This window comes from Choristoneura fumiferana, chromosome 2, assembly GCF_025370935.1.
Source record: "Choristoneura fumiferana chromosome 2, NRCan_CFum_1, whole genome shotgun sequence".
In the NCBI taxonomy this organism is placed as follows: Eukaryota; Metazoa; Arthropoda; class Insecta; order Lepidoptera; family Tortricidae; genus Choristoneura; species Choristoneura fumiferana.
In genome coordinates this window covers 17,307,729-17,333,567 of record NC_133473.1, presented here as the reverse complement: position 1 = coordinate 17,333,567, position 25,839 = coordinate 17,307,729, and the positions used below count along the sequence as shown (strand labels likewise).

The window sequence follows — 25,839 nt, the reverse complement described above, 5'->3', positions numbered from 1 at the left end:
CACCGCGATCCGCGCGATCTTAACCGGGTCGTTGCTCCATCTTGTTGGAGGCCTACCGACACCTCGTCTCCCGGTCCGCGGACGCCATTCGTGAACCTTCTGACCCCATCGGCCATCAGTTCTGTGAGCAATGTGCCCTGCCCACTACCACTTCAGTTTCGCAATTCTTCGGGCTATGTCGGTAACCTTAGTTTTACTCGGATTATCATCATTTCGGATTCTATCCCGCAGAGAAACCCCGTGCATAGCCCTCTCCATAGCCCACTGAGTGACTTTGAGCTTCCTCATGAGAGCCCATCGTTTAGCGACCACGTCTCAGATCCCGTAAGTCATCACGGCAACACTTCACACGGGCTTCACACGCCTTTTGACTTCAAACACTGCGATAATTTAGAAGAAAAGACACTGCGAAGCTTCCCGAACGCTGCCCAGCCGAGTCGGATTCGACGAGTGATCTCTTTCTCGAAATTGGATCTACCTATCTGGACCGTTTGTTCAATTATACATAGTCGTCAACAACTTCGAGCGCAGAGCCTACAGTTCTATAGCCTTTTCGGATGCCGTTCTTTTTGACATGATTAAATTTTAATTTTTTTTTTAGCTCTTTCACTTTAATGAACAATAATAGTAGGCATTATTTTTACACAATATTTTTTTCACAAAAACATCGCTTTTTAGATACAAAAGCAAAAAATCTAGAAATAAAATAATACGAATATAAAATAAAATAAACCGGTTCCGACACGCTTACGGGCGTCGGTTGCGACTAGCGCCCAAATCAGCAGGTTAACAAAAGGTCACGCGGAAATCCCCGAAGCTGTGATCGGCTTGGCCGACTAGTTCGCCGATTAGTCGGCTCTTTACAACCGACTAATCGGGTTAGTCGGCCAGTCATGATCGGCACATCTCTACCTAATTTTTTCACGGGTAAATTCTATTGGGTATCTAAGCTGGTCAGGCGGGGTGCGGCTCAGCAGGCTTTGCACGGGATTTACCGCGCTGCCGTCGAGCAAGCATCCACAGGGAGCCGCGACGAGATTCCGGGAGATTCAATTTGTTATTTCTTTCATATTTCCTCCTATTTATTGGGTAAAACGCGGTTCCATTACCTTTTAGGTCTTGTTCAACGCTCAATTTTCAATTTTAAATTGCTCGAGTTTCGTAAAATTTCAAGCAGCTACAGGGATAGATAATTGTGGTGGTAGTATCAATAGCTCGTGCCTGCCTGGTTTTAGAACAGGACGGACCTATCTCTTCTATTCTCTTCTCTGTCGGCGTAAGTTGACAGTTTCAGTTTCGACATATATGGTTTCGACCATGTTTCGACTTGCGTCGAAATAGAAGAGCACAACTACTTAGTGTTGTTTTACCAACGTGTTTTTTTTTATGCAATGAGGACAAAGGTGTGTTCGGTAGCGTATTCACTATTGAACAAGCACAGATCGATCGCGTTAGCTCAGTGAGATTGCGACGCGTGAACAGACGTAAACTTATAGGTACTCATAGGGTACCCTAACCCTATGCTTTTAAAAAACATAGGTACTATCCAATACTAAAGGATTTCACGAGTGCCTGAACACAAAAGCCTTGGCAAGCCAAGCGTAGACTTATTCTGCTGGTTCGAACTACAAACAAACTACCTTTGATTGCGGGCTAGCTTTGAAGACCAGGTAGTACAAAATGTTAGCGATTTTTAGGGAACAACGTGAGTTTGGTAACTTTTAACTGGTTTCGCGAATGGGTTAAATATCCTAAACTTTGGTAACAGTAGGCACACAAATAATTTGAGATAAGGAGTATCGTTATGCGGGTTTCGGTTTATAAATACAATGCTTATGTACCTACCGAGAGAAACGTATCTACGAAGTGACGGTTGTATTGAAAATAGGAAGTAAAATATGATTTACCTTAATTAGCCACCACAAAATAATCAATAAGTAAGTATTTAATAATACAATACAAAACAAGTATTGTCTTGTCTTGTCTCGGCATTCATATGTCCCACTGCAGGACACAGACCTCCTTTCTGGACGAGAGGGCTTGGGCTGTAGTTCCCACGCGAGCCCATTGCTTGACACACACCATTGAATTGCTCCACAGGTTTCCTCACGATGTTTTCCTTCACCCCAAAACTCATGGGTTTCGCACATGAATTTCGACAAACTCGAGAGATGCGAGCCAGGATTGAACCCATGCATGATCCTCTGTTTAAAATGTCAAAGCATTAGGCTACCACGAACCACACAAGTAGGTAGGGGAGGGGGGCCCAAAGCGAGCATACTGCTCAAAGCGAGCACTGGCGCTCATCTTGAAAATATAAGGACAATGGCGGTGTGACTGCGTGGCGATATCCGCCCCGCCCCGGTCCACCTGCCGCAGTCGCCCACCACCGCCTGTTAGCGACCGTGCGCGTGTAGTGTCAAAAATTACGATTTGATCAGTCCAGATATGAAAAATACGAGGTATGTATCGAGTGTTTTGCGGATTGTTGAGGACGTTGTTGAAAACGTTAATTGTAATATGTATTGACAGTTATTTAGCTTTGTTTTGGTAAAATGTTCTTGAATGTGCGCGAAAATTTGAAGTTTAGGTTCGAGTACAATGTGATTTGGTCGAAAAGGCAAAGCGGGCAGGGCAAAGTGAGCATATGCCCACATACCGTTAGGCATATTAAAGCGATTTATTTGTTTTTGTGTTATTTAAACGCTTAGCTTGCTTGTTTTCATTGCTTAATTGTTTTAGATGGTCAATAATTACAAAAGAAAAACTGAATAAGGTGCTTGGATGAAGAGTCAATGTCAAAAGCAATGCGGAAAGCAATGTTTTGGAAGAAGTACCATTTTTTGTTAAATTAGTTATGTTTTGACTCTGATTAAAGTCTACATCAAATCACTGGAGTTTTATTGACGTGATCGACGTATTTTTTGTCCTTATCTCCAAATAAATATTTTATAGTTATTGCATGAATGAAGGTGCTCATTTTGCCCCCTTTGTGCTCGCTTTGCCCAAAAGCAGTGCTCGCTTTAGGCTCCGCCTCGGGCAAAGCGAGCAAAAGTAAAGTTTTCGTAATTTGTTATTTTTATTAGTTTTTCTAAACTTTGTAGAATATTGAAGTATGTATAATTAAACTACGATAAATTCAGCTTTAAATAGCATTTAAAGTTAAGATACTGATATTTTCTTCATACTTTTTTCTCAGTTCCTCTAATGGTGCTCACTTTGGGCCCCCCTCCCTTACCTAAAATTAATCTTTATTGCATATTAGGTATCATAGGAAACAGTTTACAAAATGCCTTGTTACTATTAAATTCCACAAAAGGAAATATCTTACAATGACATCCCGGAAGCAAGACAATCTAATTCTCGAAATTGAAACTTCAAAGAAAGCCATTCCGCCATTTATCTTCACAATGATTTATAAAATGGTAGATGACAAATTGTGTGTCCAAGAAACCTTGAAAGAATACCCCGATGTTTGCCGTGGATACAAAACCCCTGCAACGGGTCGGAACTTTTTGAGAGGAACTAATTAAAGTGCCCATGTAACTTTCCCGTTTCGCGGTCGAAATTAAAGCGATAAATCGGGGATTTCCTCCACGACGTTTTCGAACAATGAGACCGTTACCTAATACTTGTTATTTTACTTTTAACTATGGGCAAAGCGATAAATAATACCAAGTGTCGAAAAGTTATCAGTTTCGTCGTCTTCGTTTATGCGCCCACTGCCAAGTGTTAACGTTGCTAATGGTCCATTAAACCAGTTGAATTTCGAGCCCACGCTTGAGGCGCTAATGTTAAAATCTTCGCCCGTCGACGCTCACAAATCACTTGTGAAAATATTTATGACCGTTAAGGGAGATTTTGCTGCATATCTCGGAATTAAGGGAAAGCTTTGAATGAAAAATCCAAATTTTCTTAGTCGATTAAATATTTGTTCAGAACGTCATCTTTATAGCGCCTAATCTCTTTGTTCAGGGTAATAAATATAAAGTTGGTCAGAATCTAATTTCAGTTCTGTTTATAAAGGAAACTAATTAAAGTCTGGCCTTTGTGTGAATTTTAAATGAGCAGCCGAGGGTTTAGTGCGCCGCGTAAATCTTGGCCGCAAGAGTTATTCCACGCGTCGCTCAGGGCACCGGAATGCGATCTCGAGCCCGCGGCGTAACAGCTTCTCTGAGGGTCTCTTTGAAATTCCACTTCTTTATGGTCACCGAACATTGTATACGTTGTGGAATTAAGACGAATGTCACGTGATCCCGCGAGGGTCGGGTTGCGCATACTTGCTGAGATCTACGAGACATTGAGCTTAATTTGCCCGCCGCCCAGATTAGTCCAAGAAGATATTTGTTTGAACAACACGAACACGACCAGAATTAAATTAATAGGTCGGGCGTCCTTTCCATTACTACCATACTATCATTTATTTGTTGACTGTATGTGGCCGTTCGATTCGAATGTTGGTAGCTGATACATTATTCATGATTACTTATTAGGTAGCCGTTCGTTAGGTATTCGTTCTGTTACACTTAACCACAGAATATATAATAGTACTAACGTAACACCCAATAAAATTAAGCAAATGTGGAGATGACGCGAACAAGCTTAGAATTTTGTTTAAATGATACCCGTAGTATTAAAGACGAACTATCCTGAGCGCGCGTGAATCATCTTTTCACGAAACACAATTAATTGCCATTTTAGAAAAAAAATCGGAAAAACAGTGTCTCGGCCGGAAAGGGTTACACGTTTTTCACTAAAATATCATATCCTTGCGATCTCTTGCTTTTCGCCACTATCACGCTCCAGGAACGTAGGCGGGCCAATCAACTATTTTACCGACACTTTGGGCGTCTCCTGCGTTACCAAAATTGTCTCTGGCGTTACCAAAAAATCGTACTTCCAACAAGATATTTCACGGTTTAATAGGTTGAACTTACGTAGGATGGCATGTATTCATGTACACCATCTATTAAATTACAGAAAAAACATGTTTACTACAAAAATCTGCAATTGTTTGAAAAATGTCGCGGACAGATTAGTGTCGGTAAAAAAGTTGATTGGCCCAGGCCTCACTTTAAATTTAACATTGATAACACTATACAGTGTTAATATTTGTTTTGCCAACCTGTTACTCTTTAGGACTAAGACCTGTAATGTAACTTGTTGCATTTTTGACCTTTAATAATAAATATAAATAAATAAATAAACAGTTCACGCTTTCATAACATAACAGAAAACTTATGTTAAATATTGTACCTATTTTATGTTCATAACACAAAACATTTTAAAACTTGATATTGGTTTGATATTGAATTTTTAGAAAACATCCAATTATTATTATCATTTTTAATTCAAAATGCTTTAAATTATGCCGCAAAGCGAAAGGTTCACATGAAAAACAAGAAATATCTCCTAGAGGCAATAGTTTTAGATTTTAAGAGAAGAATGAGCCCTAAATTTGCAGAGAAAAACGCGAGTGGACCCTTGCCCGCTCATCTAACTAAATGATTAATGAATTCTATCGCTGACTTTTACAGATGCCCGGCCCACTATTGTCCCTAGTGCAGGGCTTCTCAAACTTATTTGTACGGTGACGCCCTTGGGACTTTGCCATTGTTTTACGTCGCTCTTCAACCCAGCCCCCTAAAATACTTACCAATTTTAGTATAAGCCTAGTACTGGTTATCTATCAGTTTGGAAATTGCCACTCTTATTTATTTTTTACGTCTATTTTTGACTTGTACTTGTTCTTTAATACTTACGCTGACTCGGCTCGGTCGCATCGACACGCGACGCCCCTGAGACAATGTCACGACGCACCGGGGCATCGCGACGCACAGTTTGGGAAGCCCTGCCCTAGTGGTTTGTCCCTGTCCAATCTCGCAAAAATCTTTGTTGTGACATTGTTGCTTTCAGATTATAATTTGGAAACAATGTACGAAACATACAAAAGGAAGATTAAATAAAAAAACCCGGCCGTGTCAGGCGGATTCGTGCACCAAGCAGTCCGTGCAAAATTTTAGATAGATATGTGTAAATCTATCAAAATCCAGTGTTAGCAGAGCCCTGCTTCTGGGCGAAATGTACGAAGTGGAGTGGAGTTAAACTAAACAAGTTCATAGGTATGTCAGAGAAGTAAAAAAAAATGTTAGGAGCAAAATATTGTAAAAGAGGCTGTCTTTGGTTTTGGTGGCTTCTCAATCCTTATTATATTTATCTACTACTATCATGAATGACCTCAAAATTTTAAGACTGTAGCGTCAAAAATTTGGCTATAAAACCTGTGTCAGCACAGCAACAGGGCTTCATTTGAATTATTTATTGAATCAGGCGTTACTTTGCGGTACCGGTACGGAATCCTAAAAATAGCTAGTATTTTAAGGACAACGAATCTATCTCCAGGCTTCCCAGAGACCTGTCATAATGCCATTTTAAATTAAACAATTCAAAAAGTATTTAATTGTTTACTAAGTGCATGGTCACTGCAATTTAAAGTGTGAGGGCTTTACTTAAACACGAGATACTGCAGCGCATCAGGAATGTTCGCGGATGCGCATGTGGACGCCTTCCACGCGACGCTGCGCAAGCGCTGTGCTGCGACACGGCGCAGGGTGCTCGACAGCCGCCACAGTCTCCTATACGCTTAGTGTATTTTCCCGTTCACAAAATACGCCTCGATGGCGTGCGCGTTAAAATCTCAAAATGTATGGAAACACGGACAGCGCCTCTAGCGGAATGTTTGCACAACAACTTTGACATGTGGCGGCTACGTATCGACGATCGAACGCTCGATTTACGTCTTTGAAGCCGTGGTGGCCTAGTGGTTTGACCTATCGCCTCTCAAGCAGAGGGTCGTGGGTTCAAACTCCGGCTCGCACCTCTGAGTTTTTCGAAATTCATGTGCGGAATTACATTTGAAGTTTACAACGAGCTTTGCAGTGAAGGAAAACATCGTGAGGAAACCTGCACAAACCTGCGAAGCAATTCAATGGTGCGTGTGAAGTTCCCAATCCGCACTGGGCCCGCGTGGGAACTATGGCCCAAGCCCTCTTGTTCTGAGAGGAGGCCTGTGCCCAGCAGTGGGGCATATATAGGCTGAGATGATAACGTCTTCGAATAGTAAACGAATGTTTTGTGAAAACGCCACACTAGAGGCACTGATCTCCTCGCCGCCGTGGCTGTGAGGTCGGACAGTGGCTTTATCAGGCACTGGTAGAGAGGAGTAAGCGTAGTTACTAACATATAGGTTCGATTCATTCAGGATCCAAATTTGACAAAATCACGCGTCTTCGTGGATGGCAGTAGGTATAGTTATATAAGATTATTTTGTTACTAACAATACCATGGACAATAAGGATCCCTATCCTGTATGTGGTCTGAAATAAATCTTTTTTATTTTTTATTTTAAGTACGATCGTGAACGAGCCATTATCAATTATTGAGAGTGTAGTGTTGGTCCTCCTCACATCTCCCGAATCAGCCTGTATTTCATTGCTTCTGATTTTATGAAACTGAAACATTTAGGTACCTAAGTACTTGCTTTACAGCCATGTTTTTTTAATAATAAGGATATCAAGCAAAAATTATTTAGATTAAACCATCAGCGATTTATCGTCTCGCCTAATAGCAAATTGGCCAACGTCAAATTCCTCGGAATTTCCTTTGAGAGGTTTAATTTGCATAAGTAGCAACAAAAGGCATTTTACGGGAAATATTTAGATGTTGCTTCCCGCGGGTTTCGATGATGGATTTGTTATTGTGTACTTTCAAATGGGTATGATTTTATTGATCACATAATAAATACATTTTTGGTGACCTAATAAGTAATATTTGTTCCTAAAATAGTAGATCTGTCACCTAAATTGAATCACCAAATAATATTAAAACGGTTACCTAAATATTAATTAAAAATTACTTGGAAACAATATTGACCATCAAATAATTATATTGGTTTCCAAAATAATAATTGTGTCACTAAAACTGAATCACCAAATAATATAGAAATGGCTACCAAAAATTATTATCATCACTAGAAAATAATATTGATCATCAAAAAATTCAAGTGAAATTTGACGATATGACATTATGTACTACAATGAATGAAATGATAATAATAATAATAATATGTTCTCACAAATTACACCAATTGACCCAGCGACAAACTAAGCAAAGCTTGTTCTATGGATGCAAATATATTATTGCTGGCCCTGACTTATTTTTAGAGGACAGATCTTATAGGTATTTAGGGTATAAAAGAGGAAAAAAAGTGATCAATCTATTATTTAATATGATGATTCATACTTAGAGACAGTTATGATTAATAAGATGACTAATATATTTCTTCGGGATAGATATTATAATTTAGGGTATCGCAGTTTAGTGACAAATCTTAATTTAAGTGACAGATAATATAGTTCCCTTTTCAAATCACTTGCATTGGAACCTTACTAAAAACGTACTATAGGTATGACAGAGTATCTAATTAGAATATATGGGTGATAATATTTACCTGCCCGGATAATACCGATTTGGAAATGCCAAACCTGACATGTGTATAATCCACCAGAATATACAAATACTTGAACCCACGATCCTCTGATTGAGAGGCCATAGGTCAAACCACTAGACGACTTTGCCACGAAATATATGGATGAAATTCTAAAACCTCAACTGTTATTGTGGTAGTGTGTTAGTGTGTGTCTAGACGTCTAAAAAGTCAACCGCCAGTACTAACGATTTCATCATCATCATTATCAGTCGGAAGATGTCCATTGCTGAACAAAGGCCTCTCTCTTATAGAATGCTGCAATGAACGACAACTCGTCACTTGCATCCACCGGTTGCCCGCAACTCTCACGATGTCGTCAGTCCACCTAGTGGGAGGCCTGCCAACACTTCGTCTTCCGTGGGCGCCACTCGATTACTTTCCCCCAACGATTATCTCCGCGAGATAATCCGCGGGAAAAGACTAGTATTACATAATACAAAATGTATCATAAATAATTGATGTTGTGTGCATACACGCTCTGTTCAGCGATTCCCTTATGTGAGTTAACAACGTAATCTATGAGAATTTCTTATTACGTACACGTGTAAATATCTTTCGAACTTTGTCGGAACATTGTACCTATCTCCGCCAACTTGGGCACTTTACGCTGACGTTAACATCATGCTCAGAACTTGTCAGCAAGTAGGTATAACCGTTTTCTAGCAGTTTCAGCGAAGTTGCTAAGTATAAGTTTATATCAAAATTGTAACGAATAATTGAACCAAAAAAAAGTTATGATTTTAGCATTCCGCACGTAGAAAATACCTATGTTTGCGTTTACATTAGGTATGTTCCACCAATCGTGGGGACCACTTATCCGATTTCTAACAGGTATATTATCTGTATTTGTATTTAAGTTTATAAATTAGTTTATACCAAAAAAAACTATTTATTATTCATAGACCTGTCTATTGTCTACGTCACAAAATTGTGTACCTAACTATATGTTACTATTTGTGTTTTCATGTTTTTTTTTTGGTTTATTTGTGTGTAATCTGTGTAAATTTTATTGTATCTGTGTCTTCTGTATTAGGTAGTGAATAAATGTCTTATTTCTTTTTTTCTATGTAAAACATCGAAACAGTATATTAATTGCCCGAGTAGGTATTACGATTGATTATTATCAGTTTTGTATTCAGCTGGAGATTTAAAAGGCTAATACAACGTGACGTTCATTTCCATTTTGTTTTTGACAGCTTGAGTTGGAATGCTAATCGGAAGGATTTTATGAATTATTCAATAAGGAATTCCATCCCCCCATTAATTTACTCGTTTACTTTTCGGCGAGTTATTTTCGTTCTTTTTTCAATTTTAGGTCAATTTTTAAGAGTGGTGTTTTCTGTGGTGCGTTGAGATTTTTACGGGTTTTACAAATTAGACTCTTTCACATGCTTTGGTGTTTTTTGATTTCCTCTTAATAAATATGATATTTTGTAGAAAATATTTGATTGACAAACGGGTACTTTTGGCGATATGCGTTATTGGTAGCGCCACCTAGTCACACCTAGTTGATTGATGTGTGCGGATGTGTTGCGAGAATTGTGTTTGTTATGGACATGGACCAATAAAACGCTTCATTTACCCATCCTCGCTCAGCTCATTTTTAGTGGAAACAGGGGGTCTACTACGAAATTCGAAAATCGAAGCTCGAATCGTACGGATCGTAGCGTCCCTCTCACTCTCGTATTCAACAAATATAAGCGTCAGCGAGACGGCTAGATAGAAAGTTCGAATTTTGCACTTAGTAGTATACCTAGGGCCAGCTCGGCGGAGCGAGGATAAATGTAGAATTTCTATTGGTTCATGACAAACACATTTCTGGCAACGTATCGCACATTGCTTGTGGAAACATAGTCTTAATTCTACATCGCACTATCAAAGTTGCTCAACTGAGATGCATAAGTAAGTACAGTCGAGTTCTTAAACTTTTGAGTAAAAATTCGATCAAACACGTCTACACCGTTAACAATAGCACCGTGTTCACATATTATTGATCAAATTTTTGCTCAAAAGTTTAGGAACTCTACTTTACAAATTCCTAATCTCTTCCTTCAGACTTCAGCCTCCAGGCATAACCTCTGCCTGAACAGAGATCTTTTTACTGTAGCCTCTCGAATCCCGACAAACAAAACTAAAAGACACTAAACGCTGTTACTCTAGGTGCATTATCGATTCGAAATCCATATAAAAGTCATCTGTTTAAGTTCCATTCAAGCTGCCAGGGATTTTATTATAGTTTCTTTAGATCCATTACGCAGGTTGGTATTCACGGGAATGTTTCCATCCATCTGTTTTTATTGCGCTGGCAACAATGGTGCTGAAAGCTCCCAAGGCAGACGTGCTGCGACAAAATGCACTTTTATATAGTCCCTTCCCTATATTCAAATAGTATTTTTTTGCTTACTTACTCGTAGTTCCTGTCCTTTATGCTTCTATTTATAAACGTAAGTAGATGTTTGTGTATTTGACCAAATCAAGTTGACATTCACTATTTCATTTAATAGTTCAAAATTCAGTTGAACTTAAGGACCAATGCAATCATGAAGAGCGGTTGTTTTATTTATTCATTGCGGATTTAATTAAATATTTTATACTTACACTAACATCGTAGGTATTCTTAGTTTTAACTTGGGGCTTTCCGTCCATATATTAATAAAGCTATTAGCTCAAACTATAGGTAGTAAAGTAAAGTAGATATAGGTACTTGTAGGCGAAATGCCACAAGATCAATGAGGTAGGTACAAGAGTTAACTTTAACTTTAGGCGACGCAGGCAAGCAAAATATTATCGTTTTCACTTTTATACGTATGTTAAGGCGGTGCAATGCTTGTGGGTAGCTTGGTGTCTTGTCTATTCTACGGGCACTGATAAATTGGGTGGAATTTAATATAATGCCCAATAACAAGTTGTCTGCGAATCCGGAGTAAATTTAAAACAAACATTTAATTTGTTTAAATTGCAAAACTCTTAATAGCACCTGGAAGCTTGAAGCGAAAACTCAGGGTGGCCTTCGAACTTCACCATTCGAACGCGTGTAATACAAGTAATTTCAGAATCCAATAACCTACTCGTACCTACTGACGTTGCTGAATTCTATCTTAAATTTGAAAACACACATGAAGTTGGAGGAAAATTTTCAACCAAAATAACTGAAAGAGCGCAAATACCCCGCAGTAAATCCGATATTTCCTTCATCCTTCTACGAATTCATTAACTTTTATGAAACTGGACTACAAAGACCCAGTGAAGGACCGCGCAGAATGTTCGTTTTTCTCGAAACTTCACCGAATCACAAAACATTTATATCATAAAACGAAACTCGACTCCTCCAGAATTCCCGCTGGGGTAAATTGCTATAAATTGTAGAGCACGTGCTACAATTTACAACTTAATAGAGCACTAACTGCCAAAGCCAGATTTTTCATTTATCGAACTCACTGCGCTGTACGAGTTCCAGCGTTTCATTCAATAAAATTAAAAATAGAAGTACTTCTAGTTTCTGCTTGCAATAGGTAAATTTAATCTACTCAACTCAAGTTTTCAGTAATACTGGCTGAATTTAAATCTCATCAGGTCATTCGAGCGTCAAGAAATCGAGGATAAAATCTCTCGGATTCTCATTCATTGTTCGACATAAAAAATTCGGTGAATCGTTTAAAAGAATCGCTTGATTGGGCGCAGCACGGGAGCCTCTCATAATCCGGCACTCGGCCTCCCAGGGCCGAGATTGATGAGAAAAGTATAATTTCCTGATTGTCTTGTAATAATGCGGAGTTTGATGAGCCCGTGCTAATTGATTTTATAATAAACGCTAAAAGCCTTCAAACTTGATCGACGGCGCAATTTATGGAAGAATGATTATTGATACCCCTAATATTCCAGGAGCTTCGTAAGTGCCTTTATTATCTTTGCTGAAGAGGATTTCCAATAGTATTGGCAGATAATATTAAGGCAACCACGATTCGCGCTACGGGATAAAGTCAATATCGAAAATTGAAATATTATTAGGTATCATTTGCAAAAGTTTAGTAGCGTAAACTTATAACTTTAAAATTAATAATGTATTATGAACTATACCAATGCTGACAATTGGTTTTGTTAGGCCAAAAGGGAATTACAAACATCGACTTTGTGCTTCTAATAGACTCTTGCTCGCATTTCCTTATTCATCGCCCTCAAGACAACGTAGGTACTATTGAGACAAATGTGAATAAGAATTGAGTACTTATGACTCATCATCATCATCAGCCGGAAAACGTCCACAGCTGAACAAATGCCTTCCCCTTAGAACGCCACAATGAACGACAACTCGCCACTTGCATCCACCGGTTTCCCGCAACTCTCACGATGTCGTCAGCCCACCTGGTGGGAGGCATGCCAACGCTTCGTCTTCCGGTTCGTGGTCGCCACTCGAAGACTTTACTACTCGAGTCGAGTACTTATGACTAACAATGCAAAACTGCAAAACACTAACAAATAAGGTGACTTAAAATTAATTCACACTGAAATACCATACAGCAGCATAGGCATCAAAATGAAATACTATATTGCAGGCAGGTGGTTAATTTACGAGTAGTGACTGAATATCCCTGTAAATGTTTTTTTTTTTTTTTTTTAATGTCAAATGTTTGTGTTCATTCATGGATGTTCAAAGTGTACCGCCTTAAAGGCGTGAAGGACTGCATTTATAATCAAAAATTCCGATGTAAACTCATAAGCTGGTATTCAGTTAAACCTGCTCAATGATCTGCTGAACATTCTGGATTAATTATAAAATACCTTTTTTAATGTTAAAAAAAAGTCCCGCAAAAACTAGTGTATTGAACTGAGCTACGAATTCCATTTCGCTTTGTGTCCACGATTGTGACATACACATCTCTCAGACTCGACATGTAATTCAGGTCGGTCGGGCTACACCCACAGCGGCACCTGTAGCATATCGAACCAGATACCTTCTCATTCCCTCACTCATCTCAGGGGAATATGTTACGAATTTTCTGCTAAAGATGCATTTAAGTAGCTAAGCCTATATTTGAATGAAACCGTGTACGATAAATCGTTAATTTTTCGTCCATGTCTCTCAATAGGTTTATTTACGTAAAAATCCGTGCTTACTTTCACTTTATGTACTTATTGATTTGCAAGCATCTGTTAATTTTCGCTTGGACATTTAAAAGCGAAAGTCTCAATTTTAAATTATTTATACCCTGACAAACTGGATTACTTCTAGTTGTGTGAAAGACTTATGCCATTTGTTTACTCGGAAAGCGTGAATTCAATACACTTCTAATAGAAGGTTATCATATAAAAGAATTGAGTGAGGGTAAGACTTTCTGTTCCGCGTGTTTAACTCAAACAAGGGTTACAAAGGCTAAAGTGCCGTATCGGGAAGAGGAGAAATGTGTCAATAGAAGCTGGAAGTGGATACGACAAGCAAACCAACAAAAGACACCCGAAGTAAAAGGCAAAGCATTCGGAACGGTCGACTTTGAAAGGCTTATCGCGACAAAACGTATTCATGTCATTAAAAGTGCAACCTTTTGAGAGAGTTTCTGTGTAAGTTGGGTACGCACATAGTCTGTAAACTACGCTCCAGGGTATCTAGAGCACCTAATAAGGCCCCGATGGTGCAAAAGAAAAACTTAAAGCTTTTTCTACGTCATCTCAATACCTACCTATACGGAATAGGTATAAAAGCCGAGACAGCCTTCGCAGAATACTAAGCGAACGTTTTTCCGTATTCGTAATTTTATTTTAATTTAAATGACATGCCAGTTCAAAATGAAACTGCAAATTTATTCGGAGACATATCAAGGTCGGTAATTGGCTTTTTTCAAGGAATCATAAAACAGAAAGGAAGGTTACTTTTCTCGAATAAAACGTCGTATTCGTTTAGCATTTTCCTATTCTGCTTTATCAAGGAACCCAATTACCAAGCTTGAAAATATTATGTGTCATCTCATTATTTTAACCGGTACCTACGTTGTTTGTGAAATATACATTTATAGCATTCCATAGCTTACTGGGTCATTGGAAATTGTAAAGAAAATGAAAGGATAAATCAGACTTTATAAGAATAGATCATACATTTGCTTTCTAGTTTAGATAAATTGTAACTTTATTAATTTACTAATGATAAATATTTATTCATTAATATTTAATTAGGCTTGTTGACGAATTATTGCTAGATGGTGTAAGTATCGTAAAGTCCGATTGATATTACAGTCTTGCTTGCGATTGGCTCATTGAATTATTTAACTAGTCACAAACGGGACAAAATTGTCTCTCACGACTCTAGAGCCAACTTGTCCCAGAAATCCTTATTAACGTCATGAAATTACAACACACAAACAAAGAAAACGAAGTGGGTCAATTTTGTAAATGAAAAAGGAGACAGCATAGCGTACTTAAAATACAGTTGTATGGACAATCAAGGTTACGGGCACAGGACACTTAACGTTGTCCTTAAATCACTGAATCGTTAAAAAATCTCGGAAATAAATTGCGAATCGTGAAATTGAACATCGCGAAGGTTCTAGTGGACGTAATGACATTCTTTAGTCAGTCAGCGTTATTTCATTAAAAAAAGCATTGTTGAGTGATGGGCAGCTGTAAACAAGGGTACGGCACCATTTTGTGATATACTTCCTTTGTAAAGGCGGTTACAGATAAACTTGTGAACGCGCGAATTAGAACACTAACTAGTCGCAAACGTAATCTTTTATAGAGTTTGGTGCAGGTATATTAAAAAAAATGTCTGTACTTATCTGGTATAAAATTACAGATAAACATATAAGAATAGTAAGTATTATGGGAAAGTGTGGTAACTATGGACGGTTTTAAATACCACGAGGACGCCATTGTTATCTTAAAAAAAAACCGGAACGCAACGAATTAAATGTGTTAAGTCTTGCTGCAAGTCAGTGCTGCCACATCAATAATACCTGACGTATACGTTTTGATTAGTTGCATTCTGGTTTTTATTTTTTAAATTATCAATGGTGTCCATAGGTATCACGGTATAATACTTCCCTCCCCTTAATTGAAAATGAATCTGGCGCATTGAGCCCGCGTGGGAACTTCGTAGAAAAGTCATAGTGACAGCGCATTGCTCGACAAGGAAATTTATTATGCCAGTTACTGTGAGAACGTTCTACGGTGGGTCAGGAATCAAATGGTTTGACTGTTCCTATGTTTAGACCCGTTGTCCGTGTCGAAATCTGAATAAACTTAGTTAACCAAAATCTTCGACAAACGAGACACGCTCATTCACGAATAACCTTATGCCTCAATTTCCGAAGATATTGGCCATTGTGTAGAGCAGGCTTAAAAATGTGTCCAAACGGGCACCAATATGCCGCGAAGATAAAGGTGAGACTTCAAGCACGTAGTCCAGTTATTTTACACTCCGCGCACTTGAACTTGTGGGTACATAAATTCTACCCAGTCTGGAACTGCCCTAAGCGCTCAGTAAGTGACTATGCGGAATAAAAGATTACAAAGTAAGTTTATTTATACGATGGCAGGGGTGGCGAGGGTGCGCTATACAAAGTAACCACTTTTTCAGGACCCCTTAAATAGATTCAAAGGATTTCCTATCGGGGCGAGGCGATGACCTAATTCCTCATTTGTTGAAAGGAATTGTACTGACCTGAGGCGGAGCACGCCTTGTCGTAAATCTGAAAAGAAAGTACAAAATGTTAAGTAAAAGATTTCTTCAGAGAAATGTAAAGGGACTTTCAACTCCTCATCTACTTAAAGTTCCGTACGTTTAGTAAGTTTGATTTTAAAGGGTTATTTCGAACTTTATTTTGACTTTTTCGTGAGGCAAGAAAGGTCAATTATTACCGATTTAAAGTCTACCTAAACATGCCATAACCATACGGGGAGTTACCATGAACCTTGTAATGTCTTTTTTGACTATTTTTTAACTTACACCTGCTGATACTTTGTGAGATCGCTCCTGGCAAAAATGTTTGAGGTTTTTGATGCTATAAAACAGGGTATAGCCATATTATTCTACCCCACCTGTTAGAATGTGCAGATTAGTGTGTGTTAGATGTGAGAAAAGTTAAGCAACAGGCTACTTTTAGCCTTAAAGGGTCCCAGGTAATACCTTTCCGAAATTATAGATAATAATAAATAAATAAATAAAATAAAATATCTTTATTTCAGAACATTTAAGATTCCATAAAAATCGTTACAGCTACGTGTTAGTGCATTAAATAATTAATTAATACTTACATAGTTTGAATGAGAGCAAAATCCAAATAAATGTTAAAGTAAATATAATGACCCGGATAACTCACGTCTTAAATCGAGTTTAGCTCGACATGTTTCGGGCTAACCCGTAGCCCTTCGTCTTCGGAGCAACTCGACTCAGCGGCTGCAGAAACGCGCGCTCCGAAGACGAAGGGCTACGGATTAGCCCGAAACATGTCGAGCTAAACTCGATTTAAGGACGTGAGTTATCCGGGTCATTATATTTAATATGAATGAGTCTCACGGTAGTTTCATGTTCAAAATGTTAAAGTAAATACTTACTCAAAAATAAAAATTCACCTACGACCTCATCTATTTTGTCTGCAATAAACTAAGGCAATAAACGATTCATATTCATTTCTTATGTTCATGGACGCCCTTTATCCAACTAATATAATAAATGCGAAAGTTTCTAAGTCTGTTTGTTTGTTTGTTACTTCATCACGTCTAAGCCGCTGAACCGATTTAGATGAAATTCGGTATACAGATAGTTTGAATCCCGGGGAACGACATAGGATAGTTTTTATCCCGGAAAACTCTACGCGGACGGAGTCGCGGGTAACGGCTAGTTTATTTAATACTAGCCTGTTTAAACTAGCACGTTACCCACGACTACGTCCGCGTAGAATTCATTTATCGCTATCCCGAAGGAACTATTTAATTTCCCGGGATAAAAACTATCCTATGTCCTTCCCCGTAACTCAAACTACCTCATCATCATCATCCCAGCCTATATACGTCCCACTGCTGGGCACAGGCCTCCTCTCAGAGCAAGAGGGCTTGGGCCATAGTTCCCACGCGGGCCCAGTGCGGATTGGGAACTTCACACGCACCATTGAATTGCTTCGCAGGTTTGTGCAGGTTTCCTTACGATGTTTTCCTTCACCGCAAAGCTCGTGGTAAATTTCAAATGTAATTCCGCACATGAATTTCGAAAAACTCAGAGGTGCGAGCCGGGGTTTGAACCCACGACCCTCTGTTTGAGAGGCGATAGGTCAAACCACTAGGCCACCACGGCTTTTTCACGGCCGTAACTCAAACTACCTGTGTACCGAATTTCATCTAAATCAGTACAGCGGTTTAGACGTGATGGAGTAACAAACAAACAGACAGACTTGCAAACTTTCGCATTTAATTTATAATATTAGTGGCACTTAAATTACACGATCATCGCACTGCATCGATGCTCGCGGCCTACGGGAGCAGCTACAAAATAATGCTACGAGTGCTACGCCGTAGGCGTCGTAGCACAAGCTGTCTGTCTTATGCTAAGTACATCTATCTATCTATCTATCTGATACCTTTAGGGGCTGTTTCACCATCCATTGATTAGTGTTAACTGACGGTTAAATGTGATGCCGTCTCTATTTGTTTTGTTCGAATAGACGGAGACGGCATCACATTTAACCGTCGGTTAACGCTAATCAATGGATGGTGGAACAGCCCCTTAAACGAGCAATTTTTGTATATATATAAATATATTTCGGGGATCTTGAAAACGGCTCCAACGATTTCGATGAAATTTGGTATGTAGGGGTTTTCGGGGATGAAAAATCGATCTAACTTGGTCTTATCTCTGGGAAAACGATTGTTACCGAGTTTTAGCCCGAGCAATGCTCGGTCGCCCAGGTACTGAGTGTTATATGCTAAAAAAACTCATCATACCTTGACACGTTCGTATGTGACACCAGGGCTTGTTAAAGTTCATCATCATCCTAGCCTATATGACGTTCCAATGCTGGGCACAGGCCTCCTCTCAGAATGAGAGGGCTTGGGCAGTAGTTACCACGCGGACCTAGTGCGGATTGGGAACTTCACACACACCATTGAATTGCTTCTCAAGTTTGTGCAGGTTTCCTCATGATGTTTTCCTTCACCGTAAAGCTCGCGGTAAATTTCAAATGTAATTCTGCACATGAATTTCGAAAAACTCAGAGGCGAGGTTTGAACCCACGATCCTCTGCTTGAGAGGCTATAGGTCAAACCACTCAGCCACTACGGCTTCACGGCTTGTTAAACTTACCAAATTTATATTATAAATAAAGTTACGTTACGGTAAAATCGTAAAAATACCTCAGTACTGGTATTAAATTATAACGTTACGTCTTTCTAACTTAACATTATGGTAACGTTACCCAATTAGCTTTACTTAATAACAAAACCACATACATATCGTTGTTGAGTAGATTTAATAGCATATGTGCTGGCGTCTAGTTTTGCTTCTCTGAGATCTAAATTTTCAAATGGCAATACTATCTATATTGTCTTTAAATCGTAATCTAAAGTATAAGTGAGAATTAATTAATAAAGAGGCCATGGCTATATAAGCAGTCAGCCCTAGCAGTATAGTATAGTCAGCAACATAAATAACATAGCAAATAAACGATTATGTCAAATATTTGAACGCTACTATTTACGAGTATGTGGGGCACCAAAAAATTGCATGGAAAAGTTAAAAAAAGTCTGAATCTGTTATATTTTTGACTGAACATTTTAGTGATTTCTGATTTTTACAATCAGTCTCTATCTTCGTTTCGTTACTTGATAATAATAATAATAATAATATTTTTATTTTGTATGTACTTTTCTGTATTTTACTTTTTATAACTATTATAAAAACCTAAACCTAAGAATGAAAGACAAATAAAGAACATAATAATAGTCCAAATAACTCCAAAGTTCCCGCATGGCAAAGACGAAATCAAAGGTATCATTTAGTACTCGTAATGTACGTACCTACGTACTATTGGTAAACGATGTTATACTAGGATGCTGAAGCTTTCTAACGGTAAAAAAAAAAACAGATTAATAGTCCTTAAGATTACGATTTACTTACTTAGGTACAAACACTGAAATATATAATCACAGTAAGTATAATATCGCGGAATAGTAAAAATTAAAATGTACTGCGCTGTGATACGTCCAAGGGGCTAATAGCTGTTTAACTGCGTGTCATCTGCAACCCATTAGGTATCATTACGAAGATGATGGGAGCTATTAGGGATCCAAGGACAAAGGTTTAGTTACAGGAGCTGGAGGAGCGATATTGTCTTTTAACACCTTTTGTACCATACTTATATCAAGTGAAATAAAGTTATTTGTATGTGAACAGTATAAATTACAAGGTCCCTTTGTCGGAGAAACTTCTCGTGCTGTATCTTCCTTCTTATGACGTTGGAAACAAGCAAAGCAGTGGGCCACCTGCTGATAATTAAGCATCATCCATTGCAACATCCATCCAATCTGTTAGCCTCTTCGAGAGACCCAGAGACACAACTAGCGTTGAAGAGAGCTACGCTCGAAGTTTCTTTGCGCGATAGAATACAATAACTAGATTAGAAGTAAAATTACCCTTTTGACGCAATAGCGAAGGGGGTAGAGCGGCTAGCAGGATAATATCTTGATATTATAATTCCTTTATTCTCGAGTGGCGACCACGAACCGGAAGACGAAGCGTTGGCAGGCCTCCCACCAGGTGGACTGACGACATCGTGAGAGTAGCTGGATGCAAGTGGCAAGTTGTCGTTCATTGTGGCGTTCTAAGAGGCCTTTGTCCAGCAGTGGACGTCTTCATGATGATATGATGATGATAATTCCTTACCACTCAAATACCTAAGTAAGAATGTTCTTGCCAAATGGTTCGAGAAGTCCAACATATCGACACTCAAATTAATATTTAAAATAATAAATAAAAAAGCGAGACACGGCTGCATCTTCGTAGCGGACGCCCATGCAAACTATACTGTGTACGGTATACCTCTATCAGTTATTATTTGAGTTGGTATACGAGTTTTGCGTAGTTCCTCCAGCTCCAGTTTGACATCTTCAATATTGCTGCTGCCTGTAGGAAGGTCTGACCGCAGACCGCGGTCATTGGGGCCCAACCGGTATCCGTCACAGGTGTGGTCTTATTTATTAACGCCACTGATTTTAACCAGAAAATGTAAACAAAATAGTCTGAATTTAAAAAAAATATACAACCGGGAACCCTTTTCTGAAACTTTATAAATAAAAATTGTTCAAGTTGGTGTTGGACCATGCATCGTATACGGTGTGTACCTACAGGTAAGTAGTCCTGTTCACTTGCAGTTGTAGTTAGACGCAGGTTTCAGGAGCGTGGAGAAAGATATCTTGATTTGAACAACGATAAAAGTTAGCTGTTTCTGTATCTTGATGTTAGTTGTACGATTGCTATTTAGTTACGCAAGTCATATGCAGTGTCGGATTAAGACTACTTGATGCCCTAAGCAATCGACGCCTTGCCCCCCCCCCACACTCCATCCAAGCAGCCTTACCTTTTATATGCGCTAGCAAATTTTTTTTTGGTGATGGTGCCCCCAAAAGGTGATGCCCTAAGCAATTGCTTAATTTGCTTATGGGCTAATCCGGCACTGGTCATAATTATGATCAGCGCAATATTGAGTTTTGAGTGACTATTGCTCGTTAGCTATAGTCTACTTAGCATGATACTTTTTCTTCCAAATTTGTTATATATTTACATCGTAAATACTAATACTGACGTGGGTGAGCTTCGCTTTTGGATGTTTTTTTTTATTCCACTGGATGGCAAACGAGCAAGTGGGTCGTATTTGCTATTTTTAATAGCATAATAAGTTAATAACTAATAAACCATCTCTACCATCGATTGAGACTTAGATATAGAATAAGTTCAAGTCCAAGTAGGATTGACATTGGATATAGACGTAGAGCCATAACGAATCGAACATAAAAATGTAGTAACATACACATATAAAAAGATAATAATAAATAAATAGTTCTAACATAAGACCTACGGCAGCTACAAGGGCGACATCATGCTGAGTTGGGACCATTTCATGACAATTTGACTCTATTTAATACTGATATAATGTCACGAATAAATATTTTCTTTTATTTTTAATATATCTGCATACCAAAGCGTAATACGAGTTGCCTTCGCCGGATACAGCATAGACGACAATGACGATGATGACAATGATGATGATTATCGGTGAAAGTCATTGTCAAAAGTTTAATAATTTTTTGGCAATTATTCCAAGAATTAAATTCCATATTTCTTGAGCCATCACTGACTGTTCATTGCTCACTGACGCAAGACTAACAATCAACTAACTTTACAAGATTACACTTTGAAACCAATATCCGTGAATTAATTACTGGCCCAATGAATGCGACTGGAATACTCGTAATGATTTCAGCAAACAGCAATTATTGAATCCAATATTAAATTTAAGTCGATTTTTGTTGACTCTAAAAGCTAAGCATATTTAATTTGCGAAGAAGATATGGATTTGTTTAACGAATTTGAAATAAAACATATTTTATTTTTATTTTTTATAGAACCTTGCTATCGATATTGCTTGATATTAAGGATCTTTTTATCTTTCCTAATAGAATAAATTAACTTTGTAAAAATTCAATTAAGTATCATTTTATTACGACCTCTTGATTCATTCATGGGCTTCAGCTCATCAGAAGCTATTTCACATTTTCACCGATTCTTCCCATCGTCAGGGTTCTGGCACATAAAAAATAATAGAATCTGTAAAAAATAAGATTTCACTGCACGAGGAAAGGAAAAAATACCTGGGTTGTTAACATGTATATATGTAGTCAATTCCCGTTAAGGGCTATGCCAGTATACACACTCATCTATGGGGCTATGCTCCTGGTTAGCTCATGATCAATGTCCCGTTAGATGGCGCTGTTATCAATATTGCCTTTTTTCAGGTTTTTTTCGTAAATTATGAAGAATTATTTCACCAAAAACTAATGGCTGGAGTATCTAAGCGTAACCGATTTTTGATCCCACACTCGAAATGAAATATTCCGCCAAAGCCGCAAACGAGTTGCTTTACTTCAAACGGACACTAGGAGCTCACGCACACACGCCAATAGACAGCGCCAGCTAGCGAAAGTCTATTGCGACACTTAGCTACCCGATCGGGGTACTCCTTCGAGTAATATTCAATTTTTTTTGTCGAGTCACGAAATTTTGTACAACTGTACTTTACTCGAAAATTGTACTACGACCTATAAAATTAATAAGTATTTTATTGATAATTAGAAGCAGATTCTGACCACGAAGCTCACGGTGCTAGGGTTGATGATCTTGCTAATTGTTCACAGGTAACTGCGTATACTAAGTTAAAGTTAAGTTTAGATAACTGGAGTACCTTAGTGGTCTTGACTATAAATGAAGCTAGAGGTCCCGGGATTGAATCTCGATAAAGGCACGGTTGAAATATTTATATCGTGAAAATTAATGTTTGTACTTGAGTCATGTTATGTTATAATTTCTATGTGTACCCAGTATCCGATTGAGCTGAAATTTGTTACACTTATATAAACCCGGTGACAATTATTTACAATAGTTTGGCAGTTCAATTCTCGTGGTCCGGTGTTGGTGTACCTCCTGAGGCTTCGAAGATATTAAATGAAAGGGATTTTAAAGGCACACGAATGTATAATAGATAATGTCAAAAGGGAAAGTATTTACAATACAATATTAACTGTAGAAAAACAGAAAATAATAAGTAACACGTAATAAATAGAGGTCTGCTCAGGAACGCGCCGCCGGAAGGAATGTCAAATCGTTACGAATCCACCGCGCAGCTCCACGCGCCGGTGTGCATATGTTTCGACACTATTGCCAACACGTGGAACTGACTGCAGCTAGGGAGGTAATGGTTTATCTGGCCGCTACACCGGCTAGGATAGTATCCGCAGGGCGGAACTCCTGAACCGGTAGGAATATAGGTAGAATCGACTTGAAATTTGGTGTGGAAGTGTAGTTTGGATGCCAAAGACAATTAATTTTGAACGATACTTATTTATGTTGTTATTATGAGAAAGTGGATGTGGAGTGTTATTAGGAGAAGGTGTAGGTACCTACTTTTGTTAGGGAACCGACTCTTCAAGTTATGCTTCGTTTGGGATACAATTTTTATTTATTACAAATTTCATTTATGTTATCTTTTTACGAACTAGAGTTTATACCTATTTGTTAAGCATGGAACCTTTGGAGCGCGAGCACGACTTACGCTTGGCCGGCATTTTTGTTTTCCTTTCGCAGCGCGAATATTTACGGCTTTCTCACAAAGCGCTGCTGTATTAATAAGGTAATTTATTTCACGCCTCAGAAGCGGGATAAGGAAAAAAACGTATTTCTTTTACTACGATTTGATGAACATCTGACATGTTTATCCGGATAGGGACGACATATATCGTTATTATGCTTAATATGTTAAACCACCGGGAATATTTTGAAAATATCGAGGAAGTTGAGTATTGTTTTTATCATTACGGTAATTTTAATGATACTACTTAGATCATCTATAAAAGATGTCAAGGCCTATTATTATTTTTAGGGTTCCGTAGCCTTATAGTTTCGCAATGTCTGTCTGTCTGTCGGTCTGTCCGTCCGCAGCTTTGCTTTTTGCTTTGCTATCAATGCTAGAAAGCTGTAATTTTGCACGAATATATATGTAAGCAATGCCGACAAAATAGTACAATAAAAAAATCAAAAAATAATTTTTTTTAGAGTACCTCCCATAGACGTAAAGTGGGGGTGTTTTTTTTTCTCATCCTAGCTTTCCAGCATTGATAGGTCCTGAGCAAAGCCGCGGACGGACGGACAGACAAACAGACAGACAGACAGACATGGCGAAACTATAAGGGTTCCGTTTTTGCCATTTTGGCTCCGGAACCCTAATTATCACTTTACCCGGTATAGCTTGTCATTATTCATAATGCCCGGGCATTATACATAATGCCCTTATTAATCACTTGGTCCATAACAGATACACTACTTGAAGCCTAACTAACTTGATGCACAAAAAGAAAATTTACAAATATCGATATGTTAGACAAACAAAAGTAGATACCGTACGTACACTGTAGCAGATTTTCTTCCCTTGGTTGTTGAGAGGCCTAATATTTCGAGTCAGAGCGTCTGAATAAACAGCATTTACATTAATTATACACAAAAGTTCATGATAATGATTACACATGGCTTACCACACCCGAATTTTCAGTGTTTGTGTTTTCCGTTCGGGTTAATCTAATAATACCTATTCTAGCTGACGTGTAAGTTTATTTGCGAGGGTCGGAGTATTGTGAATGTTTATAGATTTGACTATCACGCGGGAATATTTTGTTATTATTTCTAAATAACTTTATACCTTACAAAATTAGATATTTTGAAATGATACCTTTCGTTCATTATATCCAGTGAACGTTATACTAAACTAGTTACTGTTATATGATAAGTTCTTATATATTATATTACTTAACGTATACTTTTATTACTCTACCCAATAGGTGTTAGACATTATGTATAATGCCCGGGCATTATGAAATATGACCGATTTATCACTTGGTCCATAACATATACATGATGCTCATTAGTCATCACATCAGTACCTAGGCGAAATCGGCCATTCTCATTTCATCGTGCACCTGTCTAATTACCGTACCGCTTTTTTTGTCAGGCAAAAGCGACACGACACTGCAACTGAGTGCTCATCTAGAAAAAGGACGGCTGCCATTTACATTTATCCGTGCACTCCAGTCTAATTAACGTGTCACTAGTGCGGGAAAAAAGCGGTACGGTAATTAGACAGATGCACAATAAAATGAGAATGACCGAAATATTAACCCACCAATGGTATTAAGTTGAGTATTTTTAGGATGTTTTTTTCCAAGTAAATATTGTAAAAAGACGATGCTTTATGGAGGACTGAATCTAATTTGAATTAAGTTCTGGTTTTTTGTATCCCATGAGTATTAACACAATGGAAAGCCGTTGTATTCATAATCGGGTAATGGTAATGATGTTTAACCAATATTCAACCGTCTAGTATATTTATGCTTTATCTCATTTTCATAAATAAACTTAACAGTAAGGTATTTTTGTAAACGCTGTCAAGGTTTCATCGAAATTTTTGATTACTGATCCACCATAGAACGTTCTCATAGTAAGTGTCATAATAAATTCCCTTGTCAAGCAATGCGATGTCACTATGACT

General features: G+C 38.3%; 1 protein-coding gene across 2 annotated transcripts in view; it reads right to left on the bottom strand.

The window, feature by feature from the left end:
• Window positions 1-25,839, bottom strand: part of LOC141445272 (CD151 antigen-like) — a 244,735-nt gene that overhangs the window by 24,101 nt on the left and 194,795 nt on the right. Inside the window, exon 2 of one of the 2 annotated variants that reach the window (XM_074111067.1) lies at window positions 16,200-16,227. The exons of the other annotated variant lie outside the window; for it this stretch is intronic. The gene's annotated coding sequence lies outside the window, so the exon portion shown is untranslated. The remainder of the gene's footprint in view (window positions 1-16,199; window positions 16,228-25,839) is intronic. 2 annotated transcript variants of the gene reach the window in all.